Genomic DNA, 26,483 nt, shown 5'->3' on the forward strand with positions numbered 1-26,483 from the left:
CTCTCATGTCCCTGGTTATGATCATAGTTCAAACAGAACTATGTGTAAGAAGGCTTCCAGGAACCAGGGAATGCCTCAGCTGGCCCCATGGTTCAGCTCAGAAAGCCTCACAATGCCTGGAAAGTAAATAGCTTGTCTAACTTAATATCTGATTTATGGACATTTACAGGATGTCCAAAGTCTTTTCTGGTTCCTTCTTAAGCAGAGAAAACAGTTAAGCAAAGAAAGGCAGCCCAACAACCTTTCTATTGAGATCAGTAGTAGTAGTTTTCCTTCTGAAAGCCCTCCACATGATTTGTAAGGCTGTTATTGGACATATGGGACAGATAGAGGGGGAAACCTAAGAGGTGCTAAATGGAACAAGATTGAGTCCAAATGTTTCCTTGTGTTGCCAATATAATCACAGACAGTGATACAAACAAATCATCAAAATCATTTGGGGGAAACAGAGGTTTAAGTTGTGTGTCAAGATTTCCTGACTCCCACTGCTTTAAATAACAATATGTGACAAAACAGTTTTGTGTCTTTAGACAGACAATCATAGATGCACACAGAAGGACAGAAGGAACTATTTGCCTCAGTCCTGGTAAAGGTACTCTGTTTAAACCAGGGGTCCTCAAACTACGGCCCAAGGGCCGGATACGGCCCTCCAAGGTCATTTACCTGGCCCTCGCTCAGGGACAACTTAATTCTGAAACGACTTGAAAGCACACAACAACAACAATAACAACAATCCTATCTCATCAGCCAAAAGCAGGCCCAAACTTCCCATTGAAATACTAATAAGTTTATATTTGTTAAAATTGTTCTTCATTTTAATTATTGTATTGTTCTAGAATGTTTTTGCACTACAAATAAGATATATGCAGTGTGCATTCATGTTTTTTTCAAATTATAATCTGGCCCTCCAACAGTTTGGGGGACTGTGACCTGGCCCTCTGTGTAAAAAGTTTGAGGACCCCTGGTTTAAACACTAGCACATGAATGATCCAAGACTTCCCCAAGTTTAGTTGCACAAATTTAAGGACTATGCAGATCTGTTATCCTAAGCTACGGAAGTCTGCCAGGGCAGTGCTAATTCAGGGAAAACACTTCCCAGGAAACTTCAGAAATAATCTTTGGATACTACTGAACTGCTAGATAGCCAGGATCTGGACTCCAAAATGTGAAATTGGTGGAGAAAAGTGTATAAAACAGAAGTGCTTCTCAACATTAACAGCAGCAAATGACTTGGTTGGCTCAGCTCTAGAGAAGTGAATGTTCCTGTTAAAAGTTCTATAATGCAGAATCCATATGTGCTTCTGCAATAGATACTGCCTGCATTGCATGGTTTTTTAATTAAAACATCCATGTTGCTGTATAAGCCAGAATAAGCAAAAGGTAGATCTGAATCTACTACTAGTCCTTTGAGTAAGCTGTGAGTCTACCTAGGCTTTTCTTACTCCCAGTTGCATAACAATAGCAACAAAAGAGTTTCCTTGCTTCTTCCTTATAGGGCTGAAATGAGTAAACCTGTTAACCTGCTGTGGATAGTGAAGTTTAAAGTCTGGGAATCAAGTTCAGTTATTATTTAAAATGAATCTCTGAAGCCTCACCTAAACTGGCCATTTAATTCAGTTTCAAACCTCACTTGATTTTTATTTTGCTGTGGAGATAATTACACAAGAAATCCTAGAACCTGTTTGAGGCCCAGATGCTGACAATTACACAAGCCATAGAGTAAAGGCTTTCTTTCGCACGTTTTTATGGGAGCTTGTTGTCTAGCTGCTGCAGTTTGAAACTAGCCTCGAATGACATTAAATGGTAAGTGTAAATAGGGACCGAGTTCTCAAAGTGGATATCTTTTATAATTGACTTTGATGGTTCTCATACTTTTGGTGTAAAACAAGAAGAAAAATCAACTACACTGTGCAAACCTATTTAGGATTAGTATGCAAAACATTACAATCCCACACTTCTCTCCATCCTTCTCATGGTAATATACGGATTTATGCACTGCTACATATTCTGGCTATTATTCCATTTCATTTCATGGGGTATATTGTGTAACTAAAACTTGCAAGATTTTTCACAAATGGAACTTGTTCGAAATGGAAATCTTACCTTTTTTTGTCTCACACTCTTGGCCAATGCAGCCAAAATTCTTTAAACCATTTTTCTAAGTAAGACTTCTTCAGGCACACAGTCAGCTCCCCAGTGAGTTCAGCCTTCCTTCCTAGGCACCCTTCCCATCATCTTATCGCTCTCTAGCAGCAAGAGAGAGGAACTGAGTGGAACAAAGGAATAGATTGTGTCTAGAAACCAGTTATGGAGTAGAGAATTCCAGAGCAGAGAAATGTATGTTCCAGTAATATTCATCAGGCATTATAATAAGCATGACCTTAGAACCTCTACACCTATTTAGCCATTCAATATTTGGAGGCAATGAATGAGTTTTAATAGGGTGAAATATTTGCAGAACACACCCACACTTCAGTGCCTATTTATTCTCACATATGTTGTTGTTTAATACTATTCCCTTCCTCACCCATGGGTTGCCTCATTCCTGAAATAATAATTCCAACCCAACTTGGATAACGCAGTAACTATGACGTACGGATGTGAAAATCTTTGTCTTGATGTGTCAGAGTTCCTTCAAATCCAATTTCATCCCCATTTGTATTTTGCAAGACTTTGTGTTTCTTCCTACACGTAATTTCAAGCTAAGTTTTGTAAATATTTTCCTAATTTATGCAATTTACCCTTTAAATCCCAGTGAATGTTTCAATGGGAAACATCCATTTGCATGGCTATAGTTATTTTTTCAAGGCTGCTCAAAGAAATGTGTACAGCTTTCACCATTTCATTACAGAATTCAAACTCCATTGGTAAACATTTTTACTTCCTGTTCTTCTTTAACTACTGCAGGCAACAGATCCAGTAATGTTTTGACAATCCAGAGCAGCGCTTTCCCTTCCTCCTCGCCATATTAGAAAGCTCCTCATCTGCTAGCTACCAACTGTAGTCTTAGAAGAACAAACCTCAAGACCAGAGCAAATGGTGCCTTTGACTTCTCAGGCAGCCCTCTTATCGCCTTTACTTCGCTGTTCCACAACAAGCTTTAAATACACCATCACACTTGGTTACTAGGACCACATGTGAATACTAAAATCTGAGGACGCTTAAATCCCGTTATATACAATGTTGTGGTAAAATGATATTCCTTATATAAAATGGCAAACTCAAGATTTGCTTCTGGATTTAAAAAAATAATTTCAAACCATGGATAAAATTCAAAGTTGTGGTTTCATTCTACAAAACCCCCAAACACTATCTGATACAACTCTCTTCTGTTTAGAGAAAGAAGATAGGACTTGTTCTAACACTGATGACACACTTTTGGAACATAGTCCTATTGTGATATTTGTGTGACTCTTTGCTTTCATTTAGATGTAAGCCAAAAATACTCTCCTGTTTTGCTTTGAATTCTGCTTAGGCACTTCCTTTCACTCTGATTTGAATGCAAACCTGCCACTTTTCCAGTGCTTTAGGCTTATATTCCTAGTGTTAATTAATTTATCACATTTTGATTCTGTTTTTTATTGCTGTTCTGATTGTGTTTTTAATCTGCTTTGAACAACAGGAAATGCAGTATGGTTAAGAGGTGCTTGCTAAACCAAAAAATTATAGATTTTTTATTTCTATAAATATCATTTTTTAAACTTTAGAATACAAGCAATACAATTTCTCACATTCTGGAAAAAGCTTTCAATTTTCTATTATCTGGAATTCCTGAAAATAAGATAACATAAACTAATGGGAATGGAAGGATAAAGTGGGTTTTTAAAACATATTTTTCAAGAGAACTTGCAGCAAAGCAACACACTGTTATACTGGTTGAAGAAAAACGACTAAGAGACAAGCCCCAGGTGCATCACAAAAGAAACAGCAATTCATTCCAGATGGCAACTAAGTTCAGACATCATGCCAGAACATAGTTTAGAAAGATGAAACCTTGTTTCGGAACTACTTGCCTGCTTCATAAATTCACTTACATCTCAATTGTACAGCAGCTTAGGGAGGTGGAGCAATAGCCCTAGCTGATTTATGGTGTCAGACACTTGCCAAACCATATTCATCACAAGGGCAGTGTGCAATTCCATTTCAGTTTATGGTTTCCTAAACCATGGTTGTCAATTCATTCAGACAAAAAGAACACTTCATCTCCAGATATGGAAGCTACAAAAGCACACAACTAGCATAAGTAAACACTAAAATCAGTCACATGGCAATTGCATATTAAAAATTACATCAGTTGTGCATTTTTTTTAAAGAGGACATTCTTCTACCTTTTGTGCCAGTTATCCACCATACCACACCAGTGTTAAGCCTTTAGTTTGGTGTCATTTCTGAACTTAGACAAAAGTTTGTGAAGATTTTCCCTGTATCATTTAGGTGCAAGAATACAGTAAGCTCCATTTCTTTTGTCTGTTCTATCCCTTTGTGAAGTTTTTTTTAGTGACTGTAAGGGGGGATATCTAGCTGGGCACCCAGCAAAAGCCTGACAAAGAGCTGGGTCTAAAGTGACTTCATTAGAATAGTAAATGGTTTCAGTTCTACAGTACAGCCCTTCTCAGTTTCCACAATTATTCACCAGCTTAAGTGGTGCCCTTCATAACAAAAGCATTTTTATTATGGCAGAATTGCTGATTTGAGTGCTTGTCAGATATTGCAATGGTATTAGAAAAACTCCAGCTACTACCACACCTCTCCGATTTCCCATAACAGACTGAGCAAATTTACATTCAGCATTTCTTCTTCAAGAAGAAACACTCCTTCTGCTTCACTGCAGCAAACATGGCACAAGCTGGCTGGTTTCATGCTTCAACACTATGTTGTGACTGCAAAAGTACACACATCTTCCACCCTTACTGAATTCTGCAAAAATGGGACTGAGGACATCCATGCTTTAACAAGCATATCGCTGGGTGACTTTGGGCAATCGCTTTCTCTTACACTTGACTTACTTAACTTTAGACAGCTAAAGCATTACACCTCTATCACTGCCACAATTATTTTGCTGTTTATGAGTTTCAAGTACCTCAACTAACAACCACACATGTGATGAAGATACTTTACCCAGATAACTGTGTTGTTGTTGTGTGTCTTCACATTTTTCTGACCTAGGGCAGTCTTAAACCAAAACTACCATGGGGTTTGCTTGGCAACATTTGTTGAAGAGTTTAGCCATTGACTTCCTCTGAGATTAATTTATGATTTGACCAAGATCATGCAGTAGTTTCACAGCTGTGTATGGATTCAAACATTGATCTCCAGAGTTGTAGTCCAATGCTCAAGCCACTACATCACACTGGTTCTACACCATGAGGATTAGGCAGGGGATAGGAGTTGAGCAGTAGACTTGAATGTACGCTACCTAAACATGAAATTCACTTGGGAGGTGTCAGATTTTCCCACAAAAATCTAAATCACATCATTGATGTTGACACATGACAACATAACCACATCATTCTGAACTTTACAGAGTATGACACACAAATGTAGGCCTAAATCTAGCTGTTATCACAATTTAAAAAATAGCCACGGAAATGAAGAATATTCACAATTTTCCTCCTTAATGAAATAAGAATATTTCAACAAATCAAGACACCCTACAGATAAGAAAATCAATTATCCTATGTTTTTTGTGTGTGCAAAAAACACAAACCTGTCTTGCACAAATTCCATTTTCTACAGGAATATGGTAGTTTCACCAAAACTACTTTTCTGCACAATTATTTAATTTAATTTTGCATAAAAGTTGCTAAATGAACACCATGGAAAAGGCAGAAAAACTTCCCATGCCCATAATTTATAATTCTTGTGAATAATCTCTATAATTGACACAATCCCTGGATAGTGAACACACACTGGATCTAGTTTACTCTAGATAAGGAACTTAAATTAGGTCACTGTTTTAACTACATAGAATGTGTCTGCTTGTGACTAGGCCACAATACTTATGAAGAAAATATTAGAGTGCATTTATAATTACGTTGTGGTACATTTTAGACATAAATGTTTATCGCATCTTCTCCAAGATACCTACCAATATGTTTTGCATCCTTAAACTGCACATGAATACTTCTGTTTATATGGGAAATAGGTTTACAGGATCTAAAGAACTAAGAAATAAATGTTAACTGATGGAAAATCAACATGGGACCAAAATTATACACTATAGAAATCAAACTACTGGACTTATCTGCCACCTCTCAGATCAGTTAAAACATAAACCATTAGGGAGTGTAATTTTAAATTAAGTGCATTGTGTTTTAATCATATTAACCCCCCCCCCCTTCCCTTGCCGCTCTAAATATGTAAAATGAAGCTTGATGGTGATGGTAGGGGGACATAATTGGTTTGAATTCACTATTTAATAGAGTGTACTTTTATTCACTGACTACATTATCCTTTCAAGAAAATTACCATACTTGACTAAAAGTATTTAATGAGGCACTAATTAGTACTCCCGTTTTCCCCCCATTTGAAATTCCTTTGAGAAATAAGGTCAGGAACATGTGCCACACCTCACTGAAGTTTGAGGGGAAATGGTATTCATGTGCTTCATGTAGATACCTTTTATCTGTAAAAAGGAAAACCTCTTGAATAGTCATTCAAGGATTGTGCGAGAATAAATCTGAAGGTGTTTTTCCTTACTGCAAGACACAGAGAAAGGGAACTGAATGTTGCAATTTAAAAAACTGATGAGAAGCAACTGGAGATTTTGGTCCCAAATATTTTCCAAGCTAGTCACCCTATGAATGAAACAGCAATCCCTTGTCTTTTGCTTGCCTATTCAAACACTACCTTTCCAATCCTGACAAGACTTTACAGCTTGCTGACACTGCTTGAGAGAATGGCTGGAGAGCGTGTGTCTTCACTGTAGAATAGCTTATTCCTTGTCTTATTTCTATCAAATGCTGGAAGACATGGGAGGCCATGCTCAACGTTCCTCTGCAACAGAGAATCTGACAGTTCAGTGGCTTCTTGCCATCTGCCTGAGCTCTTGCTGTTCTTTGCAAAAGGTGTGGCAAGTAAATTAGACGTTATGAACACCTGACAGCAGGAAAGATTCATTTAGAGCTAACTCACTTCATGAATTCTGCCAGGCAAAAGAAGATAGACAGAAAGTATTAAGCAGAATGTAACTCTGCAAACAGCAAATATCCCCAGTAGTATCGGGAAATGCATGCAAAGTCACCTATGTGCTTAATTGATGTACTTCTATAGACAGCATGTTATTATTTAGAAACTGCTTTGTCAAGATATCAGAAAGGAGGTGGTTTCTGTTTTCATACTACCTCTCAAGTTCAAAGTGTACATATGTCCTCCGTATGCCACAAAGGACTTTAAAGAGAAAAGAACAGGGGAAACACATGTCCAAGGAGCTCCTTTATTTTCAAACGGAACTTTTTCACAGAGATAAGTAAACTTGTGTCTGAGCTATATCACACTAGAAGGTTCAGTGGGCTCGTATAACTGAAAAATACTCCATACATAAAGCTAGTTCCACACTGAAACTCAATATGTTGAGGGAAGAGCAGGAGTACCCTAGCCTTCTTTTATTGAATGCTGTGTGTGAGAGATGAAATGGGGTGGAAGATTTTGTGGAATCATGTGAGATCCCACATATAATTTGAAATGGAGAAACTCAGGAGTAGACTTACAATCACACTTAACAATTATGACCAAGAGAAGATTCAGGATCAATATGAAAGAAAGACAAATGAAATAAAATGCTATGGATTAGCTGGAAAAGTCTATGGATCAGCTTGCATAAGTTACTTTTCTGGGCTCAACTCTCTAAATCTTATAAGTCAGGGCAAGCACTTGGAATTTGTGTCCAAAAAAGTAAATAGGAAGTATAATGTCCTAGTCTTCAAGGGGATGAGGCGAGTGCTTTATATAATGAAATCCATTCTGACCTTCACCTGCAAGACTAAGCAATAGCTTTGTGGCTATCTGCAATAAGAGATGCAGCATGAACCATTCCTCCTAGAAACAACAACAACAATCTCTCCTAGAATCATAGAGTTGGAAGAGAACACATGGGCCATCCAGTTCAACTCCCTGTCCTGCAGAAAAAACTCAATCAAATAATCTCAACAGGTGGGCATCTCTGCTTAAAGGCCACCAAAAGAGCTTCCACCACACTCCAAGTCAGAGTTCCACTGCTGAACAGTTGTTACAGTAAGTACTTCTTAATGTTCAGGTGGAATCTCCATTCCTGTAATCTGAACTCACTGCTCTGACTCCTAGTCTCTAGGGCAGCAAAAAAACAAGTCTTTCCCCTCTTCCTCATGACAGCCTTTCAAATATTTAAACATGGCTATTATGTCTCCTCTCAGTCTTCTCTTCTGCAGGCTAAACATATCCAGCCCTTTAAGACACTCCTCATAGAATATTGTTTTCAGACCTTTGATTTTTTTAGTCATCTTCCTCAGGACACGTTCTAGTTTGTCAATATCAATCTTAAATTGTGGTGCCCAGAATTAGACACAGAATTAAAAACAGTATTCCATATGAGGTCTGAGCAAAGTAGAATAGAGGGGCACCATGACTTCCCTTGATCTAGGCACTATACTCTTTTTGATGCAACCCAAAATCTCATTAGCTTTTTAAGATACTGCATCACATTGCTGGCTCATGTTCAGATTATGTCCATGAAGACTCCAAGATCTCTTTCACATGTACTACTGTCGAGTCAGGCGTCAACCATCCTGTATCTGCACATTTCGTTTTTCTGCCTAAGTGTAGTATCCTACATTTCTCCTTGTTGAAATTCATTTTGTTAGTTTTGGCCCAGTTCTCTAATCTATTAAGGTCGTTTTAAATACTGATCCTGTCTTCTGGAGCATTAGATATCCCTCTCAATTTGGTGTCTTCTAAAAACTTGATAAGCATGCCCTCTAAGCCTTCATCCAAGTCATTAATAAACATGTTGAATACCACTGAACCTAGGGCAGAATCCTGTAGCATCCCACTAGTTACTTCTTTCCAGGATGAAGAGAAACTATTGGTGAGCACCCAATTACAAATCCACCAAACAGTAGCATTGTCTAGTCCACATTTTACAATTTTGTTTGCAAGATCATCATGGGGGACCTTGTCAAAAGCCTTACTGAAATCAAGATATCCTACATCTACAGCATTCCCTGCATCTACCAAACTTGTAACTCTATCAAAACAAAGAGATAAGATAAGTCTGGCATGACTTGTTTTTGAGCAATCCATGCTAACTATACAGTAATAAACTCACTTTTGCTTCTGTAACTAGAATCATGGCTGCAAAAGGTTTAGGTGTTTTCCTGTTTCTAAGAATCAACTAAGTCATGCAGTATGGAGAAAAATCTTTGCTGATGATTTATGAGCTCTAGAAATATATTTGGTCAGCCAAAGTGCAACTATACAAGCATGTGTGATCTCATTATTAAAATATACAAGCAAAAATAGGCCCATTCAATATTCTGGAAATGATATCAAAAGCCTCATAAACATGAAGGGCAGTCCTACTTCATCTTATGTGGCAAAACTTTCAAATATATGTTGTCTGTACTACATTAAATTCAAGGAATGCCATAAACTTCAGTCCCAATTTCAGCCAACTAGTCTATTAATGCAACTCTGTAGTGAGCTATATCTATATAAAGACTTTGCTAATAAGATAGTGGTGTTGGGACGTGGTGGTTACTAAGTAATAGGATAAACATTTCCCTTATCTGTTCTTAGAAAGCTAGAAGTGATGGGGATGTGAGCATGTCTAGTTAGTTGCTAGACAACTACATATATGGGCTCCAGTGCTGATCCCTCCATCAAGTCAGCACAATTACTCATGAGTTTCCAAAGAGAAATACTTATAATAGACAAATCCAAATCAAAGACTCCTTTTCAGAAAAAAAAACCATTAACAGACCTTTGCAATGGCAGGTAGATAAGAAGAAAATAAACCTCGAGAATTGAACTCATATATGAAAATACAATTGACTGTTTGTAGAAAGGAGACTACAGTACTGCCTTACTTTCTACCACACCTACTCCAACGTGATTATTTACATCTCAATTGTATTACCAACCAGAGTAACACATTGCTATTTCTTCACAAGATACTTCTGTCTTGGGTGCCTTTGGGAACAAGCCAATACTTTCTAAGAGCAGCTTGTAAAATCAGCTTAAGTTATATCGGAAGTAGGTCATTCAAGATTCAAAAATAAGGACATTCTTAATAAGCAGCTGAACTTCCAATCTCCAATCTGCTCCATTAGCCCTAACAGGAATGACGCTGCAACCTATATGTGAAGCAAAATGTAAGATACATTGAATGTAATGGAGTTTCCTTTTATTTAAGTGTGCATAGAATTATTCAGCAGTAGGTCACTTTTTGAGTAGTTTAACTCAGGATTATAATGCTGCAGAGTAAATAATCCCATCTGAAATATTTGCTCCTTCCAAAGAGCCCTAAAACTCAAATTGAACTTTTTAGCAACAGTAATGTAAACTAACAATTTGCTTTGCTGTCTTTGCACTGGCTTGCGAGTAATCTTTTTCTCCATGACAGTTGCTTTCCCAGGCATTTAACGTGTTTGTTGGCATGGCAGGTGTAAGGATGTAGACAAAAAACAAACCCTTAAAATTGTTTAGTTGATTTGAAAGTTTTAGTTCCCACTCTCGTTCTCTCTCTATACTCAAACACATATCTTACTACATGCTTCCCTGCTCTTCTTCAACATTGGAGCAAAGACAATGTAAAAGCAGGAGCAAGGGTTAATATAAAGCAGAGGCATCCAAGGCATCCACAATATTTGTGTTATTTTTCTTGTCAATGACATTCCTGTACGTTCAGTAGCCTATAAAATGACAAATGAGTTGAGATTACAAGGCAGAGAATGTACAAAGCACAAGGTCATTAGATATCATTAGCAATGGCCTAATGTCACAGGCACTTGTAAGATAACATAGAGGACTGTATGTTTATTTATTTATTTATTTACTTTGCTTATATACCGCTGTATCTCAAGCCCGAAGGCGACTCACAGCGGTTCACAAAATCATTTGCAGTTATCATCTTATTGCCTTCACAGTTGCAGGCCCAGTGCTACTAGCACTTATTGGGCTCAAACAGTGGCACTATACAAAGCTTACTAATACTTATTGTTGCGTGAAGCATTGTGAATTGCTCAGCTATTTAAAAAAAATGGGGATAAAGGTTTCAGTCCTGAACCACATGGCATCAATGGGTCTGACTATTTCTCACATAGGGCATGCCTTGTAATATTTTAAAATATTCTGTGTAGGAGTATAAAGAGAGGGTGACAAAAGGTATTAATGGATTATATTATTTTAAAAAATTAAAAAGCGGAAAAAAGAATTAGAGGGAACACACTGGTTAAGGAAACATGAGCTTATAAAATTATGTATCTGATAAATGCTGCAGTTTTAATTAAAGCTTGAATTCAGGTGTGCTCTTCCTGATTTGCATTTTTTCTTTCTTTTAATTATTTAATTTTTCCAGCTCTTTTTGTTTTAAAAAAGTTATTAGATAGCAGAAGTGGGTAAAGTGGGCTCTATATCCAGTCTAGCCCAGTACCATTCATATACAGGCAATCCCCAAGTTACAAACAGGGACGCCAGTCTAGTCCAGTACCATTCATATACAGGCAGTCCCCAAGTTACAAACAGGGACGCCAGTCTAGTCCAGTACCATTCATATACAGGCAGTCCCCAAGTTACAAACACGTCGAATTTGTTTGTAAATAGTAACAGTTATGTTTTAAATGTAAAGCCAGCCAAACATATATATCTTATTTTATTTATTTATTTATTTCCTATATTTATACCCCGCCCTTATCCCCCCGAAGGGGGACTCAGGGCGGCCTAACAAAAGCATCATACAATGCTAGCATCATAAAAACAACCACAGTACAATCAAAATATTTAAAATTAAAACAACAATTAAAACATATCATTTAGCTTTAGATAGCATAGTGAAGGGTGAACACCCCTGTATTTTGTTCATGTGTTGTTGTTGTTTTTGTTTGTTTTGGGGTTTTTTGCTGTCTGTGTCCCTGTTCAGAAGGTTTCACCTCACATTCTGTTACTGTGATAATTAGACTTTGAAAACTTTGGCTTGTTGTGAAAACAAGGATTGGTGATAAAGCTTAACTGGAGAAAGCTTTTCCAATGACAACTCTTTCAGGAGTGAACTTCCCTTCCGATGAGTAGATTACTCTTACATCCTGTTGTCTTAGCCCTTTTCTTAACTGTAAGCCATTTATAAGTTGGGTATTTGGAACTTGTGGACTGCCTGTATTCCCACTCAAATTATGTATTTATTTATTTTTAAATGGAAAGACCATCCAGGTGATTCTAGCAGGGTTTTACACCCTGGAATTTTAAAATAAATCATCATTATTTATTTTTAAGTTTTATATCCCACTCTCTACCTCAAGATCCCAGAGTAGCATATAACTAAAATAATGTTAATAGTTAAAATACTAAATGTAAAAGAATTCAAAATAATTTGAACAGACTAAATTGTATTAAACAATATAACTAGCTCAAATAGTTTAAAATAGTTTACAGTAACTTAAAAAAAAATCAAATAGTTTACAGTAACTTGAAGAACATCAGAAAAACATCTATTTCTGTTTAATGGACTATTCTAAAGCCTTTGACTGTGTGGATCGTAATAAATTGTGGCAAGTTCTTGGTGGTATGGAGATACCAAGTCACCTTGTCTGTCTCCTGTAAAATCTGTATAACAACCAAGTAGCAACAGTAAGAACGACCATAGAACAGCAGACTACTTCAAGATTGGAAAAGGAGTATGGCAGGGCTGCATACTCTCACCCTACCTATTCAACTTGTATGCAGAACACATCAGGCAATGTGCAGGGCTTGATTAATTCAAGGCTGGAGTTAAAATTGCTGGATGAAACATTAACAATCTTAGATATGCAGCTGATACCACTTTGATGGCTGAAAGCAAGGAGGAGCTGAGGAACCTTCCAACCAAGGTGAAAGAAGAAAGTGCAAAAGCTGGGTAGCAGTTAAATCTAAAAAAAACCCCAAGATTATGGCAACCAGACTCATTGATAACTGGCAAATAGAGAGAGAAAACGTGAGGCAGTGACAGAATTAGTATTTTTAGGAGCAAAGATTACTGCGAACGCAGACCGCAGCCAGGAAATCAGACGTTTATTTATTGGGAGGACAGCAATGACCAACCTAGATAAAATAGTGAAGAGTAAAGACATCACACTGGCAACAAAGATCCACATAATTAAAGCTATGGTATTCCCTGTAGTAACCTATGGATGTGAGAGCTGGACCATAAGAAAGGCTGAGCGAAGGAAGACAGACACTTTTGAACTGTGGTGTTGGAGGAAAATTATGAAAGTGCCTTGGACTGTAAGAAGATCAAACCAGTCCATACTCCAGGAAATAATGCCCGGCTGCTCACTGGAGGGAAGGATATTAGAAGCAAAGATGAAGTACTTTGGTCACATAATGAGACCACAGGAAAGCTTGGAGAAGATAATGGTGCTGAGGAAAAAAGAAGAGGGGCCAACCAAGAACAAGATGGATGGGTGATATCCTTGAAATGACTGGCCTGACCTTGAAGGAGCTGGGGGTGGTCACTGCTGACAGGGAGCTCTGGCATGGGCTGATCCATGACGGCACAAAGAGTCGGAAGCAACTGAGCAAATAAACAACAACAAAGCTTGAACCATGTACATTTGTTGGTTCTTTGATAATGTGATCCTGAATAACAGGAAATTGGACTGGATGGTCTTTTCCAGCAACGCGATTCTATTCCATGATTTCATGTGCATTTTAGAAGAAATTAATGAGGCTCAACAGTCATATTTTAATTTAAAGCCAATATTGGTCTAATCAGGCTTGCAATGGGGACAGGAGGGCATCCCACAGGGTGCCACAGGAATGCTCGTTCTCACATTCTCGCAGTAGCATAGCTCTCTGTTCCAGTGAACCTCAGTTGAACATAAAAATAGGGCTTTGGGAGACCCCCTTTTTAAGTCCAGAAGGTATTGGAAAGTGAGCATGAGGAATGTTTTTCATTAAAAAAGGAAGGTTTAAAAAACAAGGTTGTAATAGGAGCTACAGACTTGAATTCCATCAACATCTGGAGACGAAGAAGAAGAAGAAGAAGAAGAAGAAGAAGAAGAAGAAGAAGAAGAAGAAGAGGAGGAGGAGGAGGAGGAGGAGGAGGAGAAGGAGGAGGAAGAGGAGGAGGAGGAAGAATCTTCTTCTTCTTCTTCATTTATATATCGCTCTATCTCCCCGGGGGGACTCAGGGCGGTTTCCAAGCAACAACATCAAAACATACAGAGTCACAACATGAACAAAAAATAACAGTAACAGCAACATAAGAATGGAATTTCCAACAACACATAAATATTAAAAGGAAAAATCCTGCCTGCTCTTCATGTCTATTTATTAGAGCATGGAAAAGGAATGGGTCAGAACAATTAAAAAGGTGGGTCAAGACTGATACAAATTGAAATAAGATGGGACCGGCATTTGGGTACAGTGCTGTAGTAGGTGAACGACAAAAGCAGGGATGGGCTATTTCCAGGGGCCTGTTAGGAGAATGACCAGGGTAATATATAGGGGGCTACGTCATGTCAGGACACTGTCTGAGCTGAGCTAGCACCTGTCACTCTCAAAGATTTGCTGAAACCACCAAGTCTTCAAACTCTTATGAAAAGAGGGGAGGGATGGGGCCTGTCTTATTTCCCTTGAAAGGGACCTAGCATGTTTCCCATCCCTGTTACACGAACAATTGCTTCAGAAGAGTAAAATTGTTGTTGCATGGGTCCCGCCAGAGGACTTGAATGGTTCAGGTTGTTATGCATTTGAGAATTGCTGTTCTACATTAAGTATTTGGGGTGGGATTTAGTTCACAAGGTCCAGCTTGTTTTGAAGCCATGATCTTAAAAAAAGTACATTTTTATTGATGCTGCACAAAATCTCCATTTACAACACAGGTTCGCCGTAGTGCTTTTTAAAGGTCTTCCTGTGCATCCCTTTTACACAAGAAAAAAAAGGATTTAAACACACACCCAAATGCCCACAACTCTTCAATCTTTGTTACTTTTGATGCAATACAACAACTGTTTGAGGGTTGTTTGTTTGTTGGTTTTTTTGGGGGGTGTAGGAAAATTGGGTCTGAGGCCCAATCTACACTGCCATATAACTGTTAGGAATTGTGAGAGTTGAAATCCAAAACACCTGGAGGGCTGAAGTTTGCCCATGCCTGGTGTAGACTCATAGAATCCAGTTTAAAGCAGTTAATCTTCATTCTGAAACTGGATTATATGGCAGTGAAGATCCAGTCTTAGTTATTAATATCTCCAAAAAAAAGTCTTGGCAGTTTTGCCCAATATAAATTGCTACTTATTTGAAGCATGGAAACTTCAGTAATAGCATTTTTCTGGCAGAGCTTCGGATTCTTTAACTATAAAGGTGGATGTGTCAGCCACAAAACAGGGAGCACTGAATTCATTATTCTGCTGATTTTCAATAAGAGTAATTCTAAGTCTTGTGTGGAAAATGAGGTTGCAACCCTATACTTTTCAGGAAGTGTCTCTAAACAGGGCAGTGATGTGCAAATGCTGTTTAAATAAAGGGCAGTGATGTAGCAGTTCTGCATGAGGCTTTCTCCCTTCAGCATTTGAGAAAATCCGTACCACCTGGAAGTGGGTGCTTCCTTATCACAGGTAACCAACACATGCTACGTTACTGAGCGAACCACTACCATATTTAAGAATGAAAGCAAAGGAAATAACCAATAACTTGTCCCAAAGGCGGACACCATCGTCTAACTTTATACTGATATAAACAGAAAACTCCTACTAATATCTGTGAGTTTTACCAGTAGAGAGCTATGGTTGCGTTGTACCTGGAGTTGACCAATTCATCTGTATAAATTACTCATAAGAAATAAACACAAGGGTAGTCAGATGCTTAGATAATTCCCAATTTCATTCACCTCGCTACACATACGCAATCAACGGGCCTTCTGATAAATCTTTATATAATGCAGAATGTGATATGACATACATATTTATGATTTATGATTAAGACATTTTCATATATCACTAATAACTCTTCCATATAAAGTCAGTATAATACTTTTTGTCTGAAACTTCCAGCCTGTTTCATTTTATGAACAAATCAAATTAGCTTGTCAAAGAATTGCATACCATAATTCTGAAATCACTACAGATTCTGTCCACATACTTTCAGAACGGCATTCAGTGGTATTGCTATGCAATTAAGCTAGAGCATGACAGCCTCAATTATAACTTTAAGGGGCATAATTTGGTTGAATAGTAAGAATCCTCGGCAAAGGATTGGTATAAATGTAATTTGCTGCCAACTCAGGCTACTAGTTATTGCAAGAAACAATTCTACTCACTGAGAATTGCCCTTGAATTAGAATTATAGAATGTATTGAAAAATTAAAAAGGGAAAATGCATCTAAATAGCGCATTGAAAGTGTTCCAAATCACCAAAAAAAAGTGCAACTTTCAAATGTAAGAAATCAGAATTCTAGAAATTCTGTTCATAAGTAAAGCTGCTAGTACATAGTGCCAGACTGTTCCCGTTTGGCTCCTGCCCACAGAAGCAGCTAAAGCAGGCAGAAACTCACTGGGAGTAAATGTTTAATGCTGTGTCTGGATCAGACCCCCAAGTTTAATACCGAACAAATCAGAATTTCCTGCCACAGCTTACTATGATGTTTTTGATTACTTGTTTAACAGCAACAAGTTAAAAAGTCCTGGTCCAAACATAAAAGTAAACCTTGGTTTCCCATCTCTGGTTACTTTAGTTCCTTCTATGGATTGGAAGAACAATAAGCCCAGATGCTCTGGGATTCTGGCTTGTCATGGCATACGAACACAATCACTATTATACTTAATTATTAAACCAAAGGAGTAATCAAAGAGGTTACCGAAGAGGTCTCACAAATGAGACGCCCACATTACATAAGGAATTTTGAAACTAGTTCAAGGAGAAACATATCTGGGCAGAGAATTCCTCTGCCAGACTGATTTTCCCAAACTTTCTGTTGATCTATTATTATATACTCGCTATATTTACACTATGAGTTGGGTTTTTCTTTTAACAAATTTAGATATTTTATTTTCAGGTATTACATTTTCCATTAATATTTAAGAGTATTGGTGGGTATATTACTACTGGTGGCATGTTACCTCTGGGTTCTATTTATTTATTTATTTACTCCATTTATATACCGCTTTTCTCAGCCCTTGGATGAATCAAAGTGGTTTACAGTAGCAAAACTTCAATTCTTAAACATCATAAAACTATTGAAACAATGAAATCATGGCATCAATATACAATCATCACAAAATCAATAAAACATAACTCATAGTGTCTCTTAGTTAAAATCAAGATCCGATCTCGTCATCCAGTCATTCCATGTTCCAATATTTGTTACACTGCCTTTTTGAACGCCTGCTCGAACAACCAGGTTTTAACCTTCCTACGAAATGCTAGCAAAGAAGGGACTGATCTAATGTCTCTGGGAAGCGCGTTCCATAGCCTAGGGGCCACCACTGAGAAGGCCCTGTCCTTCTCGTCCCCGCCAAACGTATTTGTGATGCAGGCGGGATTGAGAGCAGAGCCTCTCCAGATGATCTTAACGTCCTAGATGGTTTCAGCCTCCTACACCAATGAAAGGATTTGAAACAGGAATAAAAGATCACGAGGTAGATTGTTTTCATTACAATTCTATATTCCGTCAGGAGTACAAGGCAGACAACTTCCATGCCTCCTGAAGGCTTTCATCCAATATAATCAAAATCATTTGCTTTTGGCAGGGATGGGAAATATTTAAAACTGCCAACTTCCAGGATGATGACAAAGTCAAAGATTTTTTTTACCTCTTCTTTAATACAAAAAAATATCAGTCCTGCATTTAGCCATGTAACAAGCATGTTCCCGAAAAAAAATCCCAAATGTACAAATGAAAGGGGTATAGTTTTTAAGCAGTGGTTTACTTGCACTTCCTATCTCTTGTGATTGATGTAGGATCAGTTTGTAGCCTCTGATCTACCCACTGGTATTTGAGGCATGGAATCCCAGGCAGGGATGTCTGTTCATTCAACTGAAGAAACCTTCAGAAGGTACGCTGGGGGATGGTTTGTGATGAGCTATATAACAGGCATGAACATATCAAGGGAATATGCCCTGAATTCTGGCAAGTCGGGCTGCATTTAATGTCCCCCTGTATTCCATTTATTGGTTACAAAGCAAGTTTGTGGAATAAAGATCGTATATTTTCTTTAGAAGCCCCTGGTAAACTTGTTGACCGAAAGGTCACAGGTTCAAATTCAGGGAGCGTCGTGAGCTTCCGCTGTCAGCCCCAGCTTCTGCCAACCTAGCAGTTTGAAAACATGCAAATGTGAGATCAATAGGTACCGCTCCAGTGGAAGGCAACAGCTCTCCATGCCGTCATGCTGGCCACATGACCTTCATGACCTTGGAGGTGTCTATGAACAATGCCAGCTCTTTGGCTTAGAAATGGAGATGAGAACCAACCCCCAGAGTCGGACACGACTGGACTTAATGTCAGGGGAAAACCTTTACCTTATTTTCTTCATAATTCCACATTTGCAAGGGCCAGAGATATACCTCACAGAAAAACGAAAGCTTACTAATCTGAGTATGCTTGATGCAGAGAACTGTGATCTTTATTTGTAGATGCTTTTTACAGTTAGTAATTTGATAGTACTTTCAAATATTTTATTCAACTGTTCTTGTTTTAAGTATCTTGTAATATAAGTTAGACTCGGGGCGGCTTACATGAGGCCAAACCCAAATAACAAATTGCAATAAAATAAAAACCAAATACACAAATGACAGCACAGTATGTTAGTATGGTTGTCTGTATAGTTTCCACGTTGTTCTGATGCCACTGTTTCTATTTTATTCCTAGAAGCCTAGGAACATGACTATGCCATGCAGACACAAGCACCAGCATCGTTGATATACATATGAAAGTGATTCAGAAGGCATACATCATATTGCTGTGCTATGAGTTAGGGGACAAAAATGCAATATAGCTCCTAAGCTGAGAGAAAGAGGCATGAACCACCACAATACAGGAATAACAAAAGCATGCATGTGCATATATATTTATGATATAGCAGCTGAGCCTAAAAGCAATTCTATCAACATTATAAAGTCTTTACCTGCAAAAAAAAAATCTGAAATTCCTTTGCATGTCATAGGAGCAAAAGACAAATAAGTGTAATTGGTATGGACTCCTTATAAAGCCTTCTTGGTATATTAAAGTCATCTATATCCAAGAGGATTTTATTCATTTAAGAAGAAATTTACATTAAACCTTTCTTTCAGTGAGTCCAGGGCAGCATACGTGGTTCTCTTCAACTGCACTTTATCCCCAGAATACCCCTAGGATGTACATTAAGCTGCAAAAGAGAGACTGGCTCCTCACCTGGTACAGTTTATGATCCTGCAGAGACTTAAACTGGCATATCCCTAATCCAACACTTTAACCATAGTATCACATAAATCTGAATTATAGTAATTTTATTTATTTCCATTTCTGTAAATCAAAGTGGAAATAATCTTGTTGTAATGCAAGTCCAGGCATCACTAACTCTAATACAAAATGGTGATGAATGCTAGCAGCTCCACTCCAACAACTGAAAGGTTGCATGATTCTCAAACCTACTTTAAATTAACTCACACATTGTTAATGTTCATTTTCAAGGCACAGGCTCATGTTTTTGTTTATCTGCTAATGCTGCTTATCACAGTATACATGCAATAAAATTAAGCAGGTCTAAAAAAGTCTTTTGTAGCCCTTCAGGTATCTGTGATGTTATTGCAAGAAAAGGATGCAGAACATTTGGCAATTAGCCAGCTAAGAAAATGGTTTAATAATATTTGCTCCCAAATATATTTGTCTTCAGAGCTGATTTTTTTAGAAAGATATATACTGTCAGTGACTTAACAACTTGAGCTAAAATTAAAATCACGGAATATAGTAAGATTATCTTTTTAAACAGCAGATGCAAGTAAAGCAATACTTAAATCCAAGTAGTAGTAGTAGTAGTTGTTGTTGTTGTTGTTATCCTGCCTTTCTCCCAATAATGGGTAACAAGGCATTGAAAACATGGCATATTAAATACAAAACAAGTTAAAAGTAATGCAAAAATTAGGAAAAATAATATATGATTAAAAACAAATGTCAATTAAAATATTAAACATTAAAATATTTTAAAGTGTTTAAAAACTTCAACACAGCATACACACTGTGTTGATAGCCTAATCCTCATCAATCTGTAAAGATCTAGCATGACAGAGATATTTTTACCTGCCGCTAGAAGACAAGCAAGGATGCTGCCATCTTGGGGCCCTTCCACACAACCATACAACCCAGAATATCAAGGCAGATAATCCACAATATCTGCTTTGAACTGGGTTATCTGAGTCCACACTGCCATATAACCCAGTTCAAAGCAGTTAATGTGGGATTATATAGAGCTGTGAGGAAGGGGCCTTGGCCTCTCTTAGGAGGGAGTTCCAAAAATGGATAGCAGCCACCAAGAAGGTCCTCTCCCTTGCTCCCACCAAACACCGCCGTGAGTCGCCCTAGGGCTGAGAACGGCGGTCTACAAGTGCAGTAAATAAATAAATAAATAAATAAATAAACAAAATTGAGAAGGTAGTGAGATAATGAGAAGGGTCTCTCCATATACATCTTTGCATGTCAAAACCAACATTTTCATTGTGTCCATAATGCTGCCAGCGGAGCTGACTCAACTAGGGATTGTGTGCTCCTTGTAACCAGCCCCAGCTTATTTATTTATTTATTTATTTATTTATTGTAATGCAGCAAGGCTGAGGAGGTATTGCTATGGCCCCGCACAGGTGTTGCTATTAACGATCTTGCTGTAGTTCTTTGTGTCAACTGAAGTTTCTGGGAACCATTCAAAGGTGGTCCTCCATAGAACATAATGCAGTAATCCAAGCATGATGTAACCATCGTAGCAGGGCCTTTCTATGATGCATAGTCCATATCACTGGTTATCACTCAAATATGTTTATCACAGCACAAACTAGCCTTGTGTTACTTCTTAGGGCCAGAACTAATTGCAGTCAAATTATGAACAAAGCCTGTATTTATACAGTAGCAAGCTGTTGCCAATTAAATAAAGGCTGTCTCCATGTTTTGCCCTCCATACCATAGCGCTTCTTTGTCTGCTAAACACGAACAATGCTCTTTTAAAATGTTGTATTTTAATATCTTAGAAAGGAATCTGCATTTGACAATATTCACCACATTTAAGCATTCAAACAGTGCAGTCATTTGCTACAGAACTAAACAAGAAATGGTGGCATCACTACAGAGTGGAAAACAGATTTATGTAGTACACAATCAAGCCAAGTCTGCTACTTGTTACTCATAGTAATTGCCCCCTGGATAAGTAGCCAGGCTACCGCTCTTCAATCCTTGCACCCACCCAAACTTGACAGTAGTACTGAATAACACACTTTCCTTTAACACTTAAAGGCCAAGAGAAAAAGAAAGTGGAACAGGGAAAATGTACCTGTGCAATGTCAACAAGATGCTCTGTATACCTGAATCTTGCAATGCTCTGGTAGGTACATCAAAAATTTACTCTCCCCTTACTTGATGTTAGATACATATTAGGTATGCAAAGGACGCTAGCAAACTTTCTCATTCTTAGAGCCATAGCAAACTAGGATTTTGCGAGAGCAAACTAAGCCAGCATGAGCGATGCTCCGCCTCTTTCTCCGCCTATTTCCCTTTGCTAGGGCAGCGTTGCGAGCATACGCTCGTGCCGCAGCAAACTACAGGAAGCTTGTGCTCGAGCTCGCTCCGAAGCCCCGCCTTTTTTACCCCGAGGCTGCTCTCTCTTTTGCTAGCGTGCCTGTTTTCCATTGCAGAGGGCAGGGATGCGAGCGTACGCTCACAGTTCAATTCTGCCAACTGCGAGAGTACACTCGCATCGCTTCCCTAGCAAGGGAAAACAGGCACACTAGCAAGAGAGAGAGCAGCCTCGGGGAAAAAAAGGCGGGGCTTCGGAGCGAGCTCGAGCACAAGCTCGCTCTCGCTTTCAGTAGTTTGCTACGGCTCTAAGAATTCAACAACGAGAGTATGCTGGCAATGCTGCCCTAGCAAAGGAAAAACCACTCTGGCACGGAGAAAGAGGCGGAGAAAGGAACGGGGAGAGAGGCGCAGTCTCATGACGTCAGGGACGTGCTGGCACAGTTTGCTCCCGCAGGAGACTAGTTTGCAGCGGCTCTTAATTAGAATGGCTGTCTAAAAAACATTCTACCTCCCTGAACAAACAGTACTTGGCTTAGATTTGGAACAGGAATCATATTTTACTGAATGCAAAATCCCAGTAGTTCTAGCCAGCATAGGCAAGGATTAGCAACTGGAGAACCACGGTTCCAACCCTTGACCCAGAAGATGGATAAAAATTGCAGGATGTTGTTGCACTGCCCCAACCCCTCCGCTATCTTTGAAGAGTCAGGTCAACCACTTGCTGTCACTGCTCCCCACCAAAATTCAGCAACTCTAAACTGATGAATGGTGCAAGACATTGCAAAAACGTCCTTGGATACCACAGAATGGAAGACTGATAGAATTTGTTTTTAAAAGAAATGAAAATGGTATTTTTGTTAGTGAAATATTGGTGGCATGGTGGCCAATTCATGGGAGATGCATAAAAGGTTTTCAAGAACTATACATGACTCATAGGCTGTATGCTGCCCATCCTGGATTGGCATCAATATGTAAAAAGAATTTAATAAAATAAGGAACTTATTTTAACTGCCATTGCCAATATGGTAAATGCTGGCTTGTTTTAAAATATCTTCTTCCACATCATTTTAAAAGAAAAGTGGGAAGCAGTAATGAGTCACTGTTTCATGAATGAATATTACTCAGTTTGCCAAATCTGTAGGTTCAGTTTATCAACAACCCATGATTTTATACAACATGAATGGGTCCTCAAGCCTATGCATTTCTTCCTCCTCCTCCTTCTCCCAGGGCAATTCGCTCTTTCCTTTTCTGGTTTGAGGCAAAACATAGTCAGCTTTTGGCCTGAAATTCGGAAATTCTGGTAAACCTCCAACCAGAAGGAGGAAGAGTGAACTCACAATGCTTGAGGAAGAACACAAAACTGAGGCATCATGGATTGGTATTATGCCTGGACTACCCAATGTGACTACTATTTTAATGCCAGAACTTCATGTCTATCTTTTTAAGGAGGAAGAACAGTTTCTTGCTTTTCCTGAAGGAAGGCTTCTTGTAGGATGTAGAGCAGGGGTCCTCAAACTAAGGCCCGGGGGCCGAATGCGGCCCTCCAAGGTCATTTACCCGGCCCTCGCTTAGGGTCAACCTAAGTTTGTAATGACTTGAAAGCACAGAACAACAACAACAATGCTATCTCATCAGCCAAAAGCAGGCCCACACTTCCCATTGAAATACTAATAAATTTATATTTGTAAAAATTGTTCTTCATTTTAATTATTGTTTTGTTTTTAAGTGGTTTTTGCACTACAAATAAGATACGTGCAGTGTGCATAGGAATTCATTCATGTTTTTTTCAAATTATAATCCGGCCCTCCAACAGTTTGAGGGGCCGTGACCTGGCCCTCTGTTTAAAAAGTTTGTGGACCCCTGATGTAGAGCATAAATTGCTTTCAAACTGTGGAAGGAACATACACACAAGATAAAATATGACGTGGATAAAATTCCATGGATAGGCTAAACAAGCTTCTATAATTACTAAGCTCAAAGCTCTAATTTAGTTGGCCCTGTAACTTGCTTCAGGGTTTTGCAACTGCCACTGAAGCGTCTTCGGTCTGGGTACATATCAGACCACACAATCCAATCTAATTGAATGACTGCTATACTTTTCCATTTCTAGTACTAGGTAGGGAGGAGCTAGCTCCCTAACCACTATAGATATAGTTTTAAATATATATATTCAGCAATACAGTTAGCATTGTTAATTAAATATATTAAAAACAGATAAATTCATTGTAACAGTGACTATTTTGTTCAAGAACTATGATAAATAGCCTTAAAAATGTGAGAGTAAGAAATCTGTTGTCTTTGCTCATGCACCCTTTTTGATAGACTACGCATGCAGATTTAAGAAATGTTTGGAAACCTTCCAGAGTTTTGGGGAGAACATATGTCAAAACACTTCACCTTCTGCAGTAATAGGCAGAGTAGACAAATGCTACTTCGGCTTCCAAATCATCTACTATTACACGTAGGCTGAATGCTAAGTAAAATCCATAGCTAAAGCTTATCTAATGACATATTCCCAGAAAAACAGACACACACAGGCAGGTTCTGTGACCCCCTGTAAAACACCATCAGAAGCAGCCAGTGGTAAAATACAAGGATGAACAATCTCTCCCCCTCCCTCTCTTGGTGGTCATGTAAACACTTGCAGAGCACTTATCAGTCACCTTCACACATTAACAAGACCTACTGTGCAGCTGCAGGAGCAAGGCACAACTAGTGAATAATATCACCATACTATTATATAGTGTATCAAACACTATTCCACATTAATGGCAATGTGAGAATATATTTCTCCAAATCTCCTCTCTGCTTCTCAAGTGCTAATACCATAGGTGCATTTCAGGATTTTATAATTTCTCAAAATAGTACCAGGGATAACTGATGAGGACCAACTGCCTTGCTAAATAAAGCATGCCCCATTAAAGTATGCTGGAAACATCGACATTTCTTCACCATCTAATACCCTTTTTATATTATATTGAGATACTCCAAACATCACAGCAGTGGATTCGTGAGTTGTAACAGCTTCCTCTGGGAACGAAACTGAATGTGCCAGAAGAACTAAGTTGGAACGACAAAAGAGAAATGCACTGTGAACACTTGAAAGAAAAATAAACCTATTATTAATTCCCCAAATGTTTAAATCTATAAAACAGTACATTTTGTCCATCTGTGTCCATGAAAAAATATTTGGAAACGTAATAAAAATCTGTGGATTCTGCAAGCATCCATTCATTTGGGACATTACAGTCATATACATATAAAAATGCACACAGAGAATGAAACTTAATAAATAGTACTTGGCATTCTATTATTTCTCATCATCATAATTGTCTCTGTTCTCTATACCACTCCAAAAACATATATTATAGGATTGTAAAAACTGTATGTTCCCATGACCCCTCCCACAAAAGAAATTAGTCAAACAAATAGCTTGATACAACTAAGAGTACATCTACACTATGGAATTAACGCAGTTTGACACCACTTGAACTGCCAAGACTCAATCCTATGGAATCATGGGTGCTGTAGCTTTACAAAGCCTTTACCTCCTCTGCCAAAGTGTGCTGGTGCCTCTCCAAACCATGATTCCATATCACTCAGCCGTTACTGCTAAAGTAGTATCGAACTGCATTGAGAACACAGAAATGCTAGACCATTCTCACAACTACCATGTCAGGCAACACAGAGAAGCCATTGAAATCCACAAGCATGTGGACAATTTCAACAGAAGGAGCAAATCATGAAAATAAACAAAATCTGGCTACCAGTACTAAAAAAAAACCCCTCTAAAACAGTTTATAAAAACAAAACTCAAACACAGGGAAACTCCAGCCAGGAAACTATCAGAAACACCTAGTCACCTCTCAACAAGGAAATTTCCCAGGCAGTAACAAGCCACACCTAAAACTGTCAGGCCATCAAATGCTAATCAAGGTGGCCAATTGAAACATTCACGCCTAGCTCCAACAGACAAGAGTTCTTTCTCCCACCCTGGACCTTCCACAGATATATAAACCCAACTTTACAGTTCCCAACAAACCTCACAACCTCTGAGGATGCTTGTCACAGAGGCAGGCGAAACGTCAGGAGAGACGTTCTAGAACATGGCCATACAACCCGAAAAACCTACAACAACCCAAGATTGTTATTCCAATACAAATATCTCTTAGTAAAATATTTTGTAGAATTCAAACAAAGACCTAGTCATGTTAGCCTTGATCAGCATAGAAAGAGTTCTTCTATCACTTTGAGACTGTGAAAAAAGCTGCCAATATAAGCGTTCATCAACTTAATCTAATCTGACATCCTATGAAGCAGACTTATGGTAAATCTACACAATCTTTTGCTATTGAGTTCTTTCCCTCAATTAATGTCAAAGGTGCAACTACATTCCTTTCCTTAACAAAACATGTAAAGGACAACTGAGGTAATGTTTGCTCCCTTCATTAATCTGTCCTTTCTTCTCTTCCTTTCTCTTTCAATCTATTTCCCCCACCTCCAATAGCTTTTTGCCTTACCTTCTTTCATTTTCTCCTTTTTCTTCTCCCTGCCCTGCTTCCGT

The 26,483-nt window shown here is 38.4% G+C and overlaps 1 protein-coding gene across 8 annotated transcripts in view; it reads right to left on the reverse strand.

Moving 5' to 3' along the window:
* The window catches only part of ATXN1 (ataxin 1), a 267,664-nt gene that overhangs the window by 154,914 nt on the left and 86,267 nt on the right, over positions 1 to 26,483 (reverse strand). The window contains exon 1 of one of the 8 annotated variants that reach the window (XM_067467505.1): positions 2,104 to 2,122. The exons of the other annotated variants lie outside the window; for them this stretch is intronic. The gene's annotated coding sequence lies outside the window, so the exon portion shown is untranslated. Of the gene's footprint in view, positions 1 to 2,103; positions 2,123 to 26,483 lie in introns of those variants that run through there. 8 annotated transcript variants of the gene reach the window in all.

Source organism: Anolis sagrei, chromosome 4 (assembly GCF_037176765.1).
Source record: "Anolis sagrei isolate rAnoSag1 chromosome 4, rAnoSag1.mat, whole genome shotgun sequence".
Lineage (NCBI taxonomy): Eukaryota > Metazoa > Chordata > Lepidosauria > Squamata > Dactyloidae > Anolis > Anolis sagrei.